This window comes from Nomascus leucogenys, chromosome 17 (assembly GCF_006542625.1).
Source record: "Nomascus leucogenys isolate Asia chromosome 17, Asia_NLE_v1, whole genome shotgun sequence".
NCBI lineage: Eukaryota > Metazoa > Chordata > Mammalia > Primates > Hylobatidae > Nomascus > Nomascus leucogenys.
In genome coordinates this window covers 89,264,385-89,281,395 of record NC_044397.1, presented here as the reverse complement: position 1 = coordinate 89,281,395, position 17,011 = coordinate 89,264,385, and positions in this window count along the sequence as shown.

The window sequence follows — 17,011 nt, the reverse complement described above, 5'->3', positions numbered from 1 at the left end:
TTCCATGTTTTAATTGGGTTCCTTATTTTGTTATTATATAGTTGTAAGAGTTTTAAAATATATTCTGGATACTCATCCCTTATCATATATATGGTTTGCAAACACTTCTCTCATTATGTGGATTGTCTTCATTTCCTTGATGCTTGCAGTGCATAGGTTTTTAATTTTTGATGAGGTCTATTCTTCCTTTTGTCTCTTGTGCTTTTGGTGTAATATCTAAGAAAATACTACCTAACTTGAGGTCATCAAGATTTACCTCCATGTTTTCTGCTAGGAATTTTTTTAGGAAATTGACAAAGAATAATTGTGTATTCACATTGGGTAAAATGTGATGATTTAATGTAGGCTTAACTTGTTGAATGATTAAATCAAGTTAATTATGCTATCTATCACCTCAGGTACTTATAATTTTTTAATTTTATTTTTTGTTTTTGTAGAGACGGGGTCTCATTATGTTGACCAGGCTGGCTTGAAACTCCTGGCCTCAAGTGGTTCTCCCCACTTGGCCTCCCAAAATGCTGGGATTACAGTCATGAGCTACCGTACCTGGCCCTTAGGATTTTTAACACACAAGATCATGTCATTTGCAAATAGAAACCATTTTACTTCATCTTTCTCAATCTGAATGCATTTTCTCTTCTTGCATAACTTTCCTGGCTTGAACCTCCAGGTTCAAGTGTTGAATAGAGTGGTAAGAGTGGATATACTTATCCTGTTCCTGATGTAGCGGGAGAGCATTCAATCTTTCACAATTAAATATGATGTTAGCTATGAGTTTATTGTAGATGCTCTTTAACAGGTTGAGGAAGCTCTCTTCTGTTCCTAGTTTGTTCTTTGTATTTTATCATGAAAGAGTGTAGATTTTGTCAAATGCTCTTTCAGTATCATTTGAGAGAATTATGTGTCTTCCCCCTATAGTTCAGTAATATGGTATATTATATTGATTGATTTTCTTTTTTTTTTTTTTTTTTTTTTTTTCTGAGATGGAGTCTCGCTCTGTCGCCCAGGCTGGAGTGCAGTGGCGCAATCTCGGCTCACTGCAAGCTCCGCCTCTCGGGTTCACGCCATTCTCCTGCCTCAGCCTCTCCGAGTAGCTGGGACTACAGGCGCCTGCCACCACGCCCGGCTAATTTTTTGTATTTTTAATAGAGACGGGGTTTCACTGTGGTCTCGATCTCCTGACCTCGTGATCCGCCCGCCTCGGCCTCCCAAAGTGCTGGGATTACAAGCGTGAGCCACTGCGCCCGGCCTATATTGATTGATTTTGATGTTCATATGTTGAACCAACTTTGCATCCCCGGGATAAATCCCACTTGGTCATGATGTATCTTTTTTTTTTTTTTTTTTTTTTTTTTAAATGAAGTCTCGCTCTGTTTCCCAGGCTGGAGTGCAGTGGTGCGATCTCGGCTCACTGCAATCTCCACCTCCCGGGTTCACACAATTCTCCTGCCTCAGCCTCCCAAGTAGCTGGGACTACAGGAGTGTGCCACCATGCCCAGCTAATTTTTTGTATTTTTAGTAGAGACAGGGTTTCACCGTGTTGGCCAGGATGGTCTCGATCTCCTGACCCCGTGATCCGCCCGCCTTGGCCCCCCAAAGTGCTGGGATTACAGATGTGAGCCACTGCGCCTGGCTGATATATCATTCTTTATATATGCTGCTAGATTTGGTTTGCTATATTTTGTTGAGGATTTTTGAATTTATATTCATAAGAGGTGTTGGTCTATGGTTTTTTCTTTTTTATTTCTTGTGATATCTTTGATTTTGGTGTTAGGGTAATACAGACCTCAGAGTAAATTAGAAAGTTCTGTTTGATTTTTTTTGAAAAGTTTGTGAATGATTGGTATTAATTCTTCTCTAAATGTTTTGTAAATTTTACTATCTGGGTCTGGACGGGCATTTCCAGTGTATGATCATTCCCCTTTCTCTGCATCCTTGCCAGCATCTGTTATTCCTTGTCTTTTTGATAAAAGCCATTTTAACCGGAGTGGGGCATCTCAATGTGGTTTCGATTTGCATTTCCCTGATGATAAGTGTTGTTGAACATTTTTTCATATATCCCTTGATTATTTGTATGTCTTCCTTTAATACATGGCTATTCAGACCTCTTGCCCATTTAAAAATCAGATTCTTTATTTTTCCCAGCAATACAATTACATACATATTGTTTCATGCCATGACTTTTAAAACCAGTTAAGGGAAGAAAGGGTAGGAAATAAGCGATTATGCTGTTTTTTATAAGTAATTACACAATTACATATAAGCAATAACTATATAAAATGCATATAAGTAATAATTACATAATTACTTAATTATATATGAACAATTATACCTTTCTTAGTGCTCTCCAGAGGGTGCAGCCCTGAGCATGCGCACTGTCTCCCTAACCACTCCAGATAATTATGTTATGGCACAAACTGGCCTCTTTTTCACTGTCCTTTCCTTGATGTTTCTGTGAAGCTTCTGGCCCGTCTGCCTCTGTTGGTATCACTTGCATCTGTTAGACTCCTCTGATGTTAATTGATTGCTCTATTGTTTTTAACAGGCCTACAGCACGATGCATAAATCATTCTGTGGGCTGATTAAAGTCTAGGTTCTTTGCCAAGACAGAGTGATGCCAGGGTTTGAGGCTGTCTCTGACCCCAGGAGGGCCCTTCTTAGTTATCTCTTTTTCTGATTATCTCTGTGAAGCTTCTGCCTTGTCTTTTTTGTTGTTGTTGCTACTGCAAACCTTTTTTTTGGTTTTTCAGCACCAAAATCTCCTTTTTTATTTTTTCAATGTCATTAAGCATCAACTTCTCCACGCTCTGTTTCAAGAAAAGCCAGTTTTAGGGAGACCTGTGGAGCTCTCTGTTCTCATGGCCTCCGTCTCTCCGGGGCAGAACCGCTGAGCCACTGGGCTGGAGCTGGTGTCAGGGACAGCAGCCAGCTTCTCCTGCGTCGATGTCTTTCCTCTCCAGCTAGAACACTGGGAGGGGGTGGTAGCTGCTAGTCTTCTCGGTTTGCTCTTTCTTACGTGGAACCTCTGCCCCGCGAGTGAATTCAGGCAGGATCAGTGAAGCCCAGTGTGCTTCACCTGCTAAACCTGGCGTGGAACTTCCACGCTAGGAGGAGGGGCTGGATGGGAGAAGGAGCCCCGGTGCTGTAAGCCACAATTTCTAACTAATGTAGAGCATCCGCAGCGTGGAGACAGCAATATAAAAGATGCTGGTGTACTGCCCTTTCTGGACTGAAACTGTAGCCCTAGGCTGGGAGCTGGGGAGAGGTGGAGTCCCATTTTCTTGTCTGTGACTGACCATAATAGAGCTTCAATTACACAGAGTTGGCTGGGGATGTGGGGAATAGGAGTAATTTGTGGCTTAAAGGCCCTCAGACTCTTGCTGCTGTTTACAGATTGAGTAGCATTTCTTTTTCTTTTTTTTTTTTTTGAGTCTCGCTCTGTCACCAGGGTGGAGGGCTGTGGCATGATCTCGGCTCACTGCAACCTCTGCCTCCCAGGTTCAAGGGATTCGCCTGCCTCAGCCTTCCAAGTAGCTGGGATTACAGCATGCGCCACCACACCCGGCTAATTTTGTATTTTTAGTAGAAACGGGGTTTCTCCATGTTGGTCAGGCTGGTCTCGAACTCCCGACCTCAGGTGATCTGCCTGCCTCGGCCTCCCAGCGTGTTGGGATTACAGGCCTGAGCCATCACACCTGGCTAACAGAATTTCTTGAATAAACATTTCTTCGTTTGCGGTATGCCCTTAGGACAATTTCCAAAGACTTAATTAGTTGTTTTTATAAAAAAAATTTTTTTCACCAGTTAAGTGGTTGTTTTGCTGGAAGGAGGGCTCCCATGCTCTTCACACTGGCTTTTGGAAATCCTGCTTTATAGTTTGAAATCTTTTGCATTTAAGTCTATAATCCATTTCAAATTAATTTTCACATTTGGTGTGACATAAGGGTCAAGATACATTCCCCCCATATAGGTATCTATTAAAAGGACTAATCTCTGCCTGGTGAGTTGTAGTGGTGCATTTGTCACAAATCACTGATTGTTGATGTGTGGATCTGTGTCTGAACTCCGTTTTTTTCCATTGATAAATTTGTTTACCTTATGCAATACCACACCCTAAATTATTATAATTTCATAAAAATTCCTGATCTGTTAGTGTAAGTCCTATAACTTTGTTTAGTTTCTTCAATATTGTATTGGCTATCTCATCATTTTCATTTTCTGATCTTTTTTTTTTTTTTAATTTGTGCAAGTAGAGTCAGGGGGTCACTGTGTCGCCCAGGCTAGTCTTGAACTCCTGGGCTCAACTGATCCTCCTGTCATGGCCTCCCAAAGTGCTAGGATTACAGGTGTGAGCCACCACACCTGGCCATCATTTTCTGATAAATTTTAGAATCACTTTGTTAACTTATACAAAACCTTTCTGTAATATTTATTGAGTCTGCCTTGAATATATAGATCAATTTGTGGAACACTGACATCTTTATTACATTGAGTCTTCCAAAGCATAAATATGGTTTGTTTCCCATTTGTTTAGGTCTTCTCTAATATCTTTCAGCAGAGTTTTGTAGAGGTCTCTCACCTTTCTTTAGATTTAATTTTAGGTATTTGTTATTTTTGATGTCATTGTAAATGGTAATGGAGAATTGACTTCTATCTAGAGCCGTACAACAAACCTCAACGAGTTCTAAAATCTTGAAATTTAACAGAGTAAGTCCTCTGACCATAATTTGATCAAACTAACGATCACAGAAAGATCTCCAAGCACTTGGAAGCTAAGCAACACAACTCTAAATAACTCATGGTTTAAGATGAGTCTCAAAGATTTTTAAAAGTGTATTTAACTTAATGAAATGAAAATACAATATATCAAAATTTGTGGAACATACATAAAGCAGTGCTAAGTGGGAAACTTATTGCACTAAATAGTTGTATTAGAAAAAAGGAACAGTCAGGTAAGGCACAGTGGCTCAAGCCTGTAATCCCAGCACTTTGGGAGGCCAAGGCAGGTGGATCACCTGGTATCAGGAGTTCAAGACCAGCCTGGCCAATATGGTGAAACCCCATCTCTACCAAAAATACAAAAATTAGCCAGGCATGGTGGCGGGTGCTTGTAGTCCCAGGTACTTGGGAGGCTGAGGCAGGAGAATTGCTTGAACCCAAGAGGCGGAGGTTGCATCGTGCCACTACACTCCAGCCTGGGTGACAAGAGTGAAACTCCGAGAAAGAAAGAAAGAAAAGAAAAGAAAAGAAAAGAAAAGAAAAGAAAAGAAAAGAAAAGAAAAGAAGGAAGGAAAGGAAAAATTAATAATCTAAGCTCCCACAGCAAGAACCTAGAAAAAAATAAGAGAGCAAAATAAACCAAAGCAAGGAGAAGGAAGGAAGGGTCATGAAAATTGAAAACAGAAAAACAGTATAGAAAATCAATAAAATAAAGAGTTAATTCTTTCAAAATATCAATAATCTATAAATTTTTGGCAAAACTATCAAAAACAGAGAGAAGACACAAATTATCAATATCAATAATGAGACAGGAGATAGCACTATAGGTTTTGCAGACACTAAAAGACTAATAATGGAAAACTTGGAATAACTCTACACAACTGGACAACTTAGATTAAATGGACCACCCATTTAAAAGCACAAATGAGCACAACACACTCAATATGAAATACATCATTTTAATAGCCTTATAACTATTAAGGAAATTGAATTTAGAATTTAAAATATTTCCTAAAAAAGAAATCTCCAAGCCCAGATGGTCAACTTGAGGATCTACCAAATGTTTAAAGGGAAATTAACACCAGTTCTGTACCATCTCATCCAGAGAATAGAGTAGGAAGGAATACTTCCCAATTTATTTTGCGAAATCAAATTACTCTGTTACCAAAACCATAAAAAGACAAAGAACAATGACAACAACCAAGCAATAAAACTATAGATGAGTATCCCTCATGCAAAAATCCTTGGCCGGGCACGGTGGCTCACGCCTGTAATCCCAGCACTTTGGGAGGCCAAGGCGGGCAGATCGCCTGAGGTCAGGAGTTTGAGACCAGCCTGGCCAACATGGTGAAACCTCATCTCTACTGAAAATACAAAAAATTAGCTGGGTGTGGTGGTGCACACCTGTAATCCCAGCTACTCACAAGGCTGAGGCAGGAGAATTACTTGAACTCAAGAGGCGGAAGTTGCAGTGAGCCGAGATCACATCACTGCACTCTAGCCGGGGCGACAGAGGGAGACTCCATTTTTAAAAAAAAGAAAAATAAATTCTTGACAAAATATTTGTAAATGGAATTCAGCAATATAAAAAATAATTACACACCATGACTATGTAGGCTTTATTCTAGAATGTAGGGCTGGCAGAATATTTCAAAAATCACTATCAATGTAATGCACCATATTAACATGCTAAAGAAGAAAAATAACATGATCACATCAATTGATGCTGAAGAAGCATCTGACAAAATTTAACACCCATTCATGATAAAAAACTCTCAGAAAAATAGGAATGGGGGGAACTTCGTTTAGGATTCTAAGAATATGGTGAAGTTTACCAGTTGGGAAAAGGATGGAGCAGCTGTTAAAGATTAACCATGATTAAGATTAAGGTGATTAGGAAGGAGAAAGGAAGATAAGGAAGACTGGCAAGGAGAGAATAGGGGTGCAGAATTGTTTTAGAGACAGGATTGGGCTTGAGTAGGTCTTGTTTTGTTTGCTTGCTTTATTTTTTGAGACACAGTCTTGCTCTGTTGCCCAGGCAACAGATTTGGCCATTCAGGCAATTGTTTTTTATTGAAATAGCCTGCCTTGTTAACCACATTATTCCTTTATTTAGATGAGTCCATTAGTACATTTTATGTTTCTAGCCCTCTTTCTTAATAACCCAGTTCCACTGAAGGCATTTGGAATGTGAATTCCAAGATGTTTTGAATTCTTATCTCTTCCTATGTGACTTCTGATTGAAGACGGTTTTGTTTTGTTTTTGACAGCGTCTTGCTCTGTCACCAGGCTGGAGTGCTATGGCGCAATCTCAGCTCACTGCAACCTCCATCTCCTGGGTTCAAGCGATTCTCCTGCCTCAGCCTCCCGAGCAGCTGGGACTACAAGCATGCACCACCACACCCAGCTAATTTTTTGTATTTCAGTAGAGACAGGGTTTTACCATGTTGGCCAAGATGATCTCGATCTCCTGACCTTGTGATCCACCCGCCTCAGCCTCCCAAAGTGCTGGGATTACAGGCATGAGCCACTGCGCCTGGCCATTTTTTTTTTTTTTTTTTTTTGAGATGGAGTCTGGCTCCCTTGCCCAGGCTGGAGTTCAGTGGCTTGATCCCAGCTCACTGCAACCTCTACCTCGTGGGTTCAAGTGATTCTCCTGCCTCATCCTCCCAAGTAGTTGTGATTACAGGCACATGTCACCATGCCCAACTAGTTTTTGTATTTTTGTAGAGACGGGGTTTCACCATGTCGGCCAGGCTGGTCTCAAACTCCTGACCTCAAGTAATTCACCTGCCTTGGCCTCCCAAAGTGCTGGGATTATAAGCATGAGCCACCGCGACCAGCCTGACTTCTGATTCAAGACGGCTTTCGTAACACTTGTTTATCTACCTTAAATTCCTTGCTTAATCATTATAATTACAGCCTGCTGATTTCCATTGGCCTTTGTCTCTCCACTGTTTGGTAAGACTCATTTAGGAAAACCACAGCCTTATTTAAATCCAGTTCTCCACCTATCCTCCTCCTACATCTTTGAAACCATATATGGCTAGAGAAAAATACAAAAGCACATTGACCTGTAGTGAGCCAAGGTGTAGCCTGCAAGTGGTAGAAAAATCTGGCTCCAATGGGCCAGATGGGGAATCAACAGGTATATAGCTTCACTGTAGTGAAAATACTGTGTAGTAAGAACACAGAACACCTGCTTAGAGCTATATCATTGTTAGATAAATGCTAATAGCAATATTACACGCATTAGTCTGTTCCCATGCTGCTAATAAAGACATAGCTGAGACCAGGGTAATTTATAAAGGAAAGGGGTTTAATGGACTCACAGTTCCACATGGCTGGGGAGGCCTCACAATCATGGTGGAAGACGAAGGAAGAGCAAAGTTATGTCTTACACGGTGGCAGGCAAAGAAAGAGCCAAGAGAAAGGGGAAACCACTTATAAAGCCGTCAGATCTCGTGAGACTTATTCACTACCGCGAGAATAAGTCTCACATGGTGGAACTGCCCCAATGATTCAATTATCTCTCACCGGGTCCCTCCTACAACACGTGGGAGTTATTGGAGCTACAATTCAAGATGAGATTTTGGTGGGGACACAGCCAAACCGTATCATTACACAATGCATAATAATGTTCATGCACTTCTTAACTGATAAAACATAGTCAGGGAAGCCAGAGGGGATTCCCCTGAGTGTCTCCCTGAGATGCCTGGGGAAGGTGTAATTTACTTTTACCTTCCCCAAGTAAAGAGAAGCACCTGTAAAATGGAGACGACTCCCCAGAATTGCCAGAATTGAATCTTTTCAAATATTTGTATGATTTGCTTTCAAATAAATGGCACCTAGCCGAGATCTTTGCTAATGTCCTGTAATACTTGGTGGAGCAAAAAACATTCCAAATTGATCTCAAGAGTTGTCTAAGTAGTAGAAATCAAGTGATTAAGCTCATTGTCTGAACATTCTGTGTGGCCACGAGGGAGACACAAGGGCTCCATGGCACTATAGGGGAGGTATGAAAAATGAAATAGAGATAGCTAAATGACATGCTCAGGGCAGCTCACCAAGTAGATGCAACCAGAGAGCGCTAGAATCAGAATTTGTACTGAGAAAATGACTGAACCTAGTTAGACTGTACCATTCAAGAGAATGACATGGAAATGCACATTCCAGAGTACCGTGTCTTGGTTTTCCCTGCCTCTATTTTCTGTCGGGGCAAATTAATTCTGAACACAGTTCATGGCTGTCTTCTTTTCCTTAGGCTCAGCATGGCTGTCAACAGTCTCCTACCTTGTAGGGACAGCCTGCTGTTTCTCATATTCCATAGGTCTAGTCTATTGTTGACTTACTCAACCTCTCAAGGAGAAAATGCCAGTGCACTTACTTTATCTTTTGATACCTCTCTTCCTGAACTCCTTATCAATATGAAACTCACCCGTTGAATGACCTAGATGGAACATATTACAAGGAACCAACAGGAAATTCAGGAAAGGTGAGAATTTTTTTTACCAAATTATAAGTTTTAGAAGATAAGAATGAAAAGTAGTTGCTATACAGGTAAAATTGGTGCAAATAATATATTGTTACACCAGAAGGAATTTGATGCTCTGAAAAAATTTAACCAGGAATCTGCTTTTCAAAAAAAACTCAACATTACATATGATGAAGATTAATGATATAAACACCCTTAATTCAAAAGGTCTTATTTTTGCTTTGGATTAAGCATGCAAAAATCTGGAGTAGTCCTTGGCAGGGAATGATCTTGCTGTTGACTGCAGAGATATGGACTTTGGAAGTGGAAGCCATTGACCTGGATGTAATTGAATGGTTATATAGTCTAAGGTAGAAGAAATCGTGTAAAGCCTGATGGCAAAAAGTGGCAAATTGTCCTGATTATCAAGGGGGGAATTGCGTAGCTACTACACAATAGGCAGAAGAGAGTATAACTGTACCACTCACACAAGGCATTCTGTGGGATGCCTCTTAGAACTCCAGTGTCCCATAGTAAAACATGGGAAAACTATAATAATTCACTACAGAAAAGACTCCTAATGGCATATATACTTCAAGAATGAAGACGTAGGTAATTTCGCCAGGTTAAAAATCACAACCAGAGCAAAGCAAAGCAAAGTCCTCTGTGAATATACAAGGAGGCCGCAAGAATAAATAAAGAATAGTATGGCTGGAGGGAATAGACACAGAGAAGGGGTTGGACTACCAATCTGGGAAGTGGCAAGGGAAACTGAGTTGCTCACAATAACCTCTTTTCACCTTATCTTTTTTATATATGGAGTTGTAGAGAAATCATATCTGCAACAAGACAGGGATGTTAAACAATTCTATTAAAGAGAGAACTAGGCTTCAGCTGGGACAAGAAAATGTTGGGAATTACTAGGGAGATACTTAGACAATGCATGGGAGGCCTACTTAAGATGGAAATGAGGTTTCAGGTGATAAAATGGAAAAAAATTCAAAAAATGGCAGCAGCACTCTGAGCAAGTTAAGGAGAACATCTGATGCAAGAGGTTGGTTTGTGGAGGGAGACAGAAAGACAGTGAATCAACTGAACTTAAATAAACTAATGGTATTGCATGTAAAACTTGAAGACTAAGTCCCAATGAATATAATTTTTTTTTTTTTTTTTTTTTTGAGATGGAGTCTCGCTCTGTCGCCCAGGCTGGAGTGCAGTGGCGTGATCTCGGCTCACTGAAGCCTCTGCCTCCCAGGTTCAAGCGATTCTCCTGCCTCAGCCTCCCGAATAGCTGGGACTACAGGCACGTGCCACCATGCCCAGCTAATTTTTGTATTTTTAGTAGAGACGGGGTTTCACCATGTTGGCCAAGATGGTCTCGATCTCATGACCTCATGATCCGCCCACCTCGGCCTCCCAAAGTGCGAATATAAATTTTAATTATGTACTGAGTTTGGAGTTTATAGACCCTAAACGGCATTCTAACAATGGAAGGATTGATTTTTTTCGGGGAGAGAGGGAGAGGGTGATTCATGTAAGGATGAAGAGAAGACAATATAGTCATTAAAAAATGAAAAAAAAAATCACAATCAGATGAGGTGTTTGCTGAGAGCAAAGAGATTATAGAATGGATAGTGAAAGACATTTTTTTTCGGGTGGAGTTTTGCAATGTTGCCCAGGCTGGTCTTTAACTCCGGAACTCAAGTGAGCCTCCTACCTCAGCCACCTGAGTCGTGGGAATTACAAGCATGTGCCACTGTGTCTGGCTTGAAAGATGAAATTTTTAAATGCCAGCTTTAGCCTCAAGGCCAGTTGCTGAAACAAGGACTAAGTTAGACTTTTATATAATCTTCCTCACTTTGAGATGAACATAGTTTATTTATTTTTTTCTTTTTTTCAGACAGGGTCTCACTCTGTCATGCAGACAGGAGTGCAGAGGCGTGATCTTGGCTTACTGCCACCTTTAGCTTCCAGGCTCAAGTGATCCGCCCACCTCAGCCCCCTGAGTAGCTGGGATTACAGGCATGTGCCACCACACCTGGCTAATTTTTTTTTATTTTTTGGAGAGATGGGGTTTCACCGTGTTGCCCAGGTTGGTCTCGAACTCCTGGACTCAAATGATCCTTCTGCCTTGGCCTCCCAAAGTGCTGGGATTACAGACATAAGCCAACATGCCGGCCTATGTGGATATATTTTCTATATTAACTGATTCTGTTGCTGTTTGTCTCAACACCTTCATACTCCTCTATCTAATATTGGTTTATATTGTTTGATTCTTGGTATTTACAGTATGAAATAGTAAGAGAGGTTGTTAATCGTCTGGGAGATGGACAATGCATTTTCAAATCCCTCTTCTCTAGAGATTAAAAGCCTTTGGGTGGTTAAACTGATAGTTACATCACATTACTTGGAAAATGGTATTGTCGCTGCCTTTATTTGGAAGTTGAAAATGTCTATAATGGGTGTCAATAGATGCTTATTTTTGAATGGGGTGGACTGTGCTAGACTTTCTATTATCAACTTGTCCCCAACACCCACTCCCTTCTGAGGTGGGAACCAGTTTCCAGAATCACTTGCCCTATATGGGGCCCAGAAGGTGAATTGTGTGATGTGAAAAATTCAGGGATAATGGGCACTATCATCATGTCCTCATGAAATTCACGTTCTGACCCCTCATAAAGCAACTACATTAGTCCATTTGCATTGCCATAAAGAAATACCCAAGGCTGGGTAATTTATAAAGAAAAGAGATTTAATTGGCTCATGATTCTATAAGCTGTATACAGGAAGCATGGTGCCTGCATCTGCTTCCAGTGAGGGCCTCAGGAAGCTTACAATTATGGCAGAAGGCAAAGGAGGAGCAGGCATGTCACATGGCAAGACAGGGAGCAAGAGAAATATCAGACTCTTGTCAGCAGCTCTTGCACGAACCAACAGGGTGAGAACTCACTTATTACTATGGGAAGGGCACCAAGCCATTTGTGAGGAATCTCCTCCCATGACCAAAACACCTCCCCAGGCCTCACCTCCAACATTGGAGATCACACTTTAACATGAGAGTTGGAGGGGACACACATCCAAACTGTATCACAGACAAGGGCAGGTATTTGTAAATTTTCAAAACCAGAGCTAGACTGTGCCCCAACCACAGATGCTGTGCCAGACGTTGTATCTTTATTGGGGCAAATCAAAACAGTGTTTGATCCTTGGTATGCAATTATTGATCTGGCAAATGTGTTCTTACCAAAACCCTTCAGTAGGAGTGGAATTCTGCTTCCAGAAAGATGAGGTAGGCATATGTTTCCATATCTCTCCTGCTCAGTACAGCTATAAAACAAGCATAAGAAGACTCAGAAAGGTAGGGTACGAAGGCAGACGAAGTGAGGACCTTGGGACCACAGAAATGGCAGAGCAGGGAGTTTCCCTGAGTTTTCTTTTTTGTCTCATATATCCTAGATGCAACTCATGAGAAGCTGGAGAGGCTGGAGAAGCTGGCAACTCAAAAAGGCCAAAGGGTGCAGACAATAAAAGCCCCAGACAAGCGTATAGAACCACATGCCGTCTTTTTACTTGTAAGTGTCACATTTTTCTTCTTTAATGTCACATAAGAGCAATATTTCCTTCAGGTATCTAATCACAAGAACCACCACAAGTTCTAGATCCATGAGATCAGTCTTTCCGTGGAGAATTCATGTAGAGATCCCTGATCACACATTTGTCAAATACAAAGTTTCCCAGAAATTCAGATACTATGTGTTATGAAAGAAAAGAAAGTATCTAGTCACTAAACACCTAGTTTAGAATAAAACACCAAACACCCAGTTCAGAATAATTTCCTAAAAAGTGTTTTCCTAAAGTAATTGAAATTTTGAAAATTGTATGAGGAGAAATTACATTTGATTTTCTTCCTTTCTCTGACTCTTGCATCCTTCATTTTCCTCCTGCCTGTGTTAAGCCGCCAGGACTGCCATAACCAGGGGCGCCAAAGGGGTGGCTTGAACAGGAGAAATTCATTTCCTCACAGTTCTGGAAGCCAGAAGTATGAGATCAAGGTGTTGGCAGGATGGTTTCTTCTGAGGGTCTGTCTCTTGGCTTATCCATGGCCAACTCCTCCCTGTGTCTTCACATGGCCGCTGTGTGTGCGTCTGTGCCCTAATCTACTCTTCTTATAAGGACACCAGTCAGCTTGGATTAAGTCCCACTCATATGACCTCATTTTACCATAATCACCTTTTCAAAGACCTTATCTCCAAATACAGTTATATTCTGAGATACTGGGGTTAGGACTTCAACACATGAATTTAGGGGGAGACATAGGTCATCCCATATTAATGACCAAACAAAATTTATTACTTCAGATAGTCATGCCCTAAATGAAAATTAAACAACTCAAAATTTTTAAATTTCACCATTTCTTTATTTTTTATTATTAATTTCTTTATTATTATTATTATTTTTTGAGACGGAGTCTTGCTGTGTTGCCCAGACTGGAGTGCAGTGGCATGATCTCGGCTCACTGCAAGATCCATCTCCTGGGTTCATGCCATTCGCCTGTCTCAGCTCCTGAGTAGCTGGAACTACAGGCACCCACCCCCACGCCCGGCTCCTTTTTTGTTATTTTTAGTAGGTATGGGGTTGCGCCGTGTTAGCCAGAATGGTCTCGATCTCCTGAACTCGTGATCTGCCTGCCTCAGCCTCCCAAAGTGCTGGGATTACAGGCGTGAGCCACCGCACCCAGCCAATTTCTTTCTTTTTCTTTTTTTTTTACTATCAATTTTATTTTTTATGAGAGATAGCACACCAAGTATTGCTATAAATATTAGGATTAATTCTATTGGTGTGCTTCATGATCATGTATATTTTATGAAGATTCATTAGATCAAAAATTATAAGATTTATGTTAAAGTAATCGCTCTTGTATTAACTGTACATTTTAGCACTATTTTTATCTATTGGAATATTTTAGTAGCTATAGTTAGTAAAATTCACCATCATCATTAATTAGAGCCATAATTTACACTTTTATAATAAATATACATTTATACTTTAACTGATTGATAGAACGTCAACCTAAATATCCAAAAGGAAATTTTTAATCAAGTGACTTCTAGGAGGGTGCCTGTTCTGACGGTGGCTATTCAGAAACAAAGAGCAAATCTGAAGAAAAGGCCTGGTTCCCACTCTGGCCACACCTGTTGCCACACTGATGGGATGTGCTGATCACAGCAAGATCACAGTCAGGCTAAGGGTGGGGCCAGCAATGGTCTTGCTCAAGGCACTTTGTGCTGAGGACACATGACAGCCTGTGTGTGTGTGTTTGTGTGTATGTGTGTGTTTGCTTCTGCTTTTCTGTGGGTAAATACATGACCCAGAAATTTCTCAAAATAACTTTATTCTTACTACATAAGATCCACTCCATCACAGCTCCTTCTGTTCTGTTTTCTTGTTTATTGGATACCTCCTCAGGCCCAGGACGGCTCACGGAGGAGACAGGGACCCTACCGAGGTCGAAGGTCCAAGGCCTGGATGATGGGATGGGGCCCAGGATGGGTGCCAGGGCTCTGGAGGACATGAGTGGATGAAGGCCCCAGGCTTCAGCTTCCTCTTGGTGGAATGTGGGTGATGAGGTCCGACCATGCAGCGCTGCCGTGAGGACCGGATGAGAGGATCCCTGGGAGGTGGTCGGTGACTTGGTACCGTCACCTCGGTGACTGTTCTTCATCCTCATGAGTGTTCAGAGAAGACTCGCCCACTCCCTCCACCAGATACAACCAATAAAACCTCTGAAAATTTCAGCCGAACTTTATAGCCCTTTCATTCTTTTCCAATTTATTTGATGCTATTTAAATCAGACCTAGTGATTCCGGGATGCCTGAGATTCCCGTACCTTAGAAGAGACGCCAGGTGCCTTCTGTGCGCATGCGCGACATTTGGGCGGGAACCCAGAGCCCCGACTCTGGGCTTGTTGGGCTCAGATCCAAAGAGGGATTCACCACGTCGGTGTAAGGTGCGGTCTGTGTTTCAGGTTCTTGTGCCAGATGAGGCGATGCTTTGATGTCAATACTTCGTGTTGGGGGAAGGTGGGGGATCTGGACCAGTGGTCTAGGGGGCCCGTATAGGGCAGGACCCAGACACATGAGGATTCCAGGTTTAAGAGGGGCGGGGCTGGGCGAGGCCTCTCGGCGCACGCGCGGTGCCTTGGGCACCTACATCCTGCTGTGCGGCTTCCGTGGGGGCGTCCAGGGCGGGGTCTCAGCCGGGAGACCCGCCTTTCTCCTGCTCTCCTGGAGTCACTTAAAACTTTTTAGTTTACCACTTAAATGACCAAATGAGATCATTTCATGGGGTAGTGGGGGGAGTGCAGGCAAGGAGAGTCACATGCGGACAGGGTGAAGGTTTAGGACGCTCACTGTGGAGGATGAGGAAGCAGCCGCCCCGTAGGTGATGTGGGTCTGTTCCTCTCTAGGCGTCTGCACAGCTCTCACGCCCTGCAGAATCGTAGCATGAGGGGGCAGAGCTCACCTAGCACAGGGTATGCGCCCACTGATAGGCCCTGAGATAGGGGTAGGCCTGTGAGACAGGGCGTTTGCCCTGTGATGCCAGATTGCTGCCATGGTGATGTGCTGGGTCCAGAGTTCCCGCAGGTGTGGACACCTGGCCACTGGGCCCGTCTGGGGCCACTGAGGCGATGCTGCCACCTGTGGGGCGATGATGGAACCCTTTGAGTCAGAACGGGCCCGGGAAGCCATCAGGCAGTCTGGGAGCCTGGGTTGGCCTCGGATGACTGAGGCCCAGGGACGGGGGTCTGGGCCCCGTGCAGACCCCCTGGCCCTGAGAAACAGGACCCAGAAAGGTGGTGGCTTCTTTGACTTCGGGGAATCCAGGTTGGTGGAGACCCTGGGGCTGAATCCTCCCTAAGGAACCTGCTTCTGGGTTGAGTAAGCAGCAGCGTGGCCCCCTCCCTGCAATCTATTCCACATCAGCACTGGGCACGAGGGTTTGTCCCTGGCACAGGGCCTGAAGAATGTGCTTCAGGTGCCTTGGCCGGCCTTTATTTCCTCCTTCCAACCCCAAGGGCTCCTCCATAGCCCACATCCTCCGCACCCCGCCCCACCCACTCCCTCTCAGGCTCCAGCTTTGGCCCAAAGTCAGACTAAGTGTGGCATCTCTGGGCGCTGGACCTGCCCAGTGGGTTTTCCACGATCCCAGGGGATGCGTGCCTGGGATGGGTGTGTGGCAGGTCAGGTTTCTGTTAGCGACCAGAAGAGTCAGTTTCCACTAAACTTTATTTTTGATGAATGCATACCTTAAACATTATAGAACTGGATAAACTAGTGCCTGGGGACTAGGGCGGGAATGAGAAAACAAGCCCATTAAAACCCCAGCTGGGTTTTCTCAGACCCTAAAATCTGATCAAATAATAATAGCATTCTTCCACATATTGCTCATACTGGGGTCCATTTAAGATTAAGAAACTTTCCAAGACTCTGGAGAAAGTTTTCCAGACCCTAGATACTAAAGATTAGATATTGATAAGAATGACACACGCTGTCTTGCAGGGGCACTCCGCACATAGGCGTGGAGCTTAGAATGCATATAAGCACTAGAAAAAGAAGTCTGTAGCTTTGAGTTGGTCTGGTAAGCTACTCTGACCTCCTCCCCACAGCCGGTTGCAGAAAGAACCTCCGTTCTTTCCCAGTCTGTCTGCATCTGCTTAATGTACATCGAGAACAAACAGCCGGATCCTGTTCTGCCACAGAACTGGTGGGAGAGGGAGTGCCTCCCCGAAGCCCCCTCGAGATCCCCACCTCCTCCCCA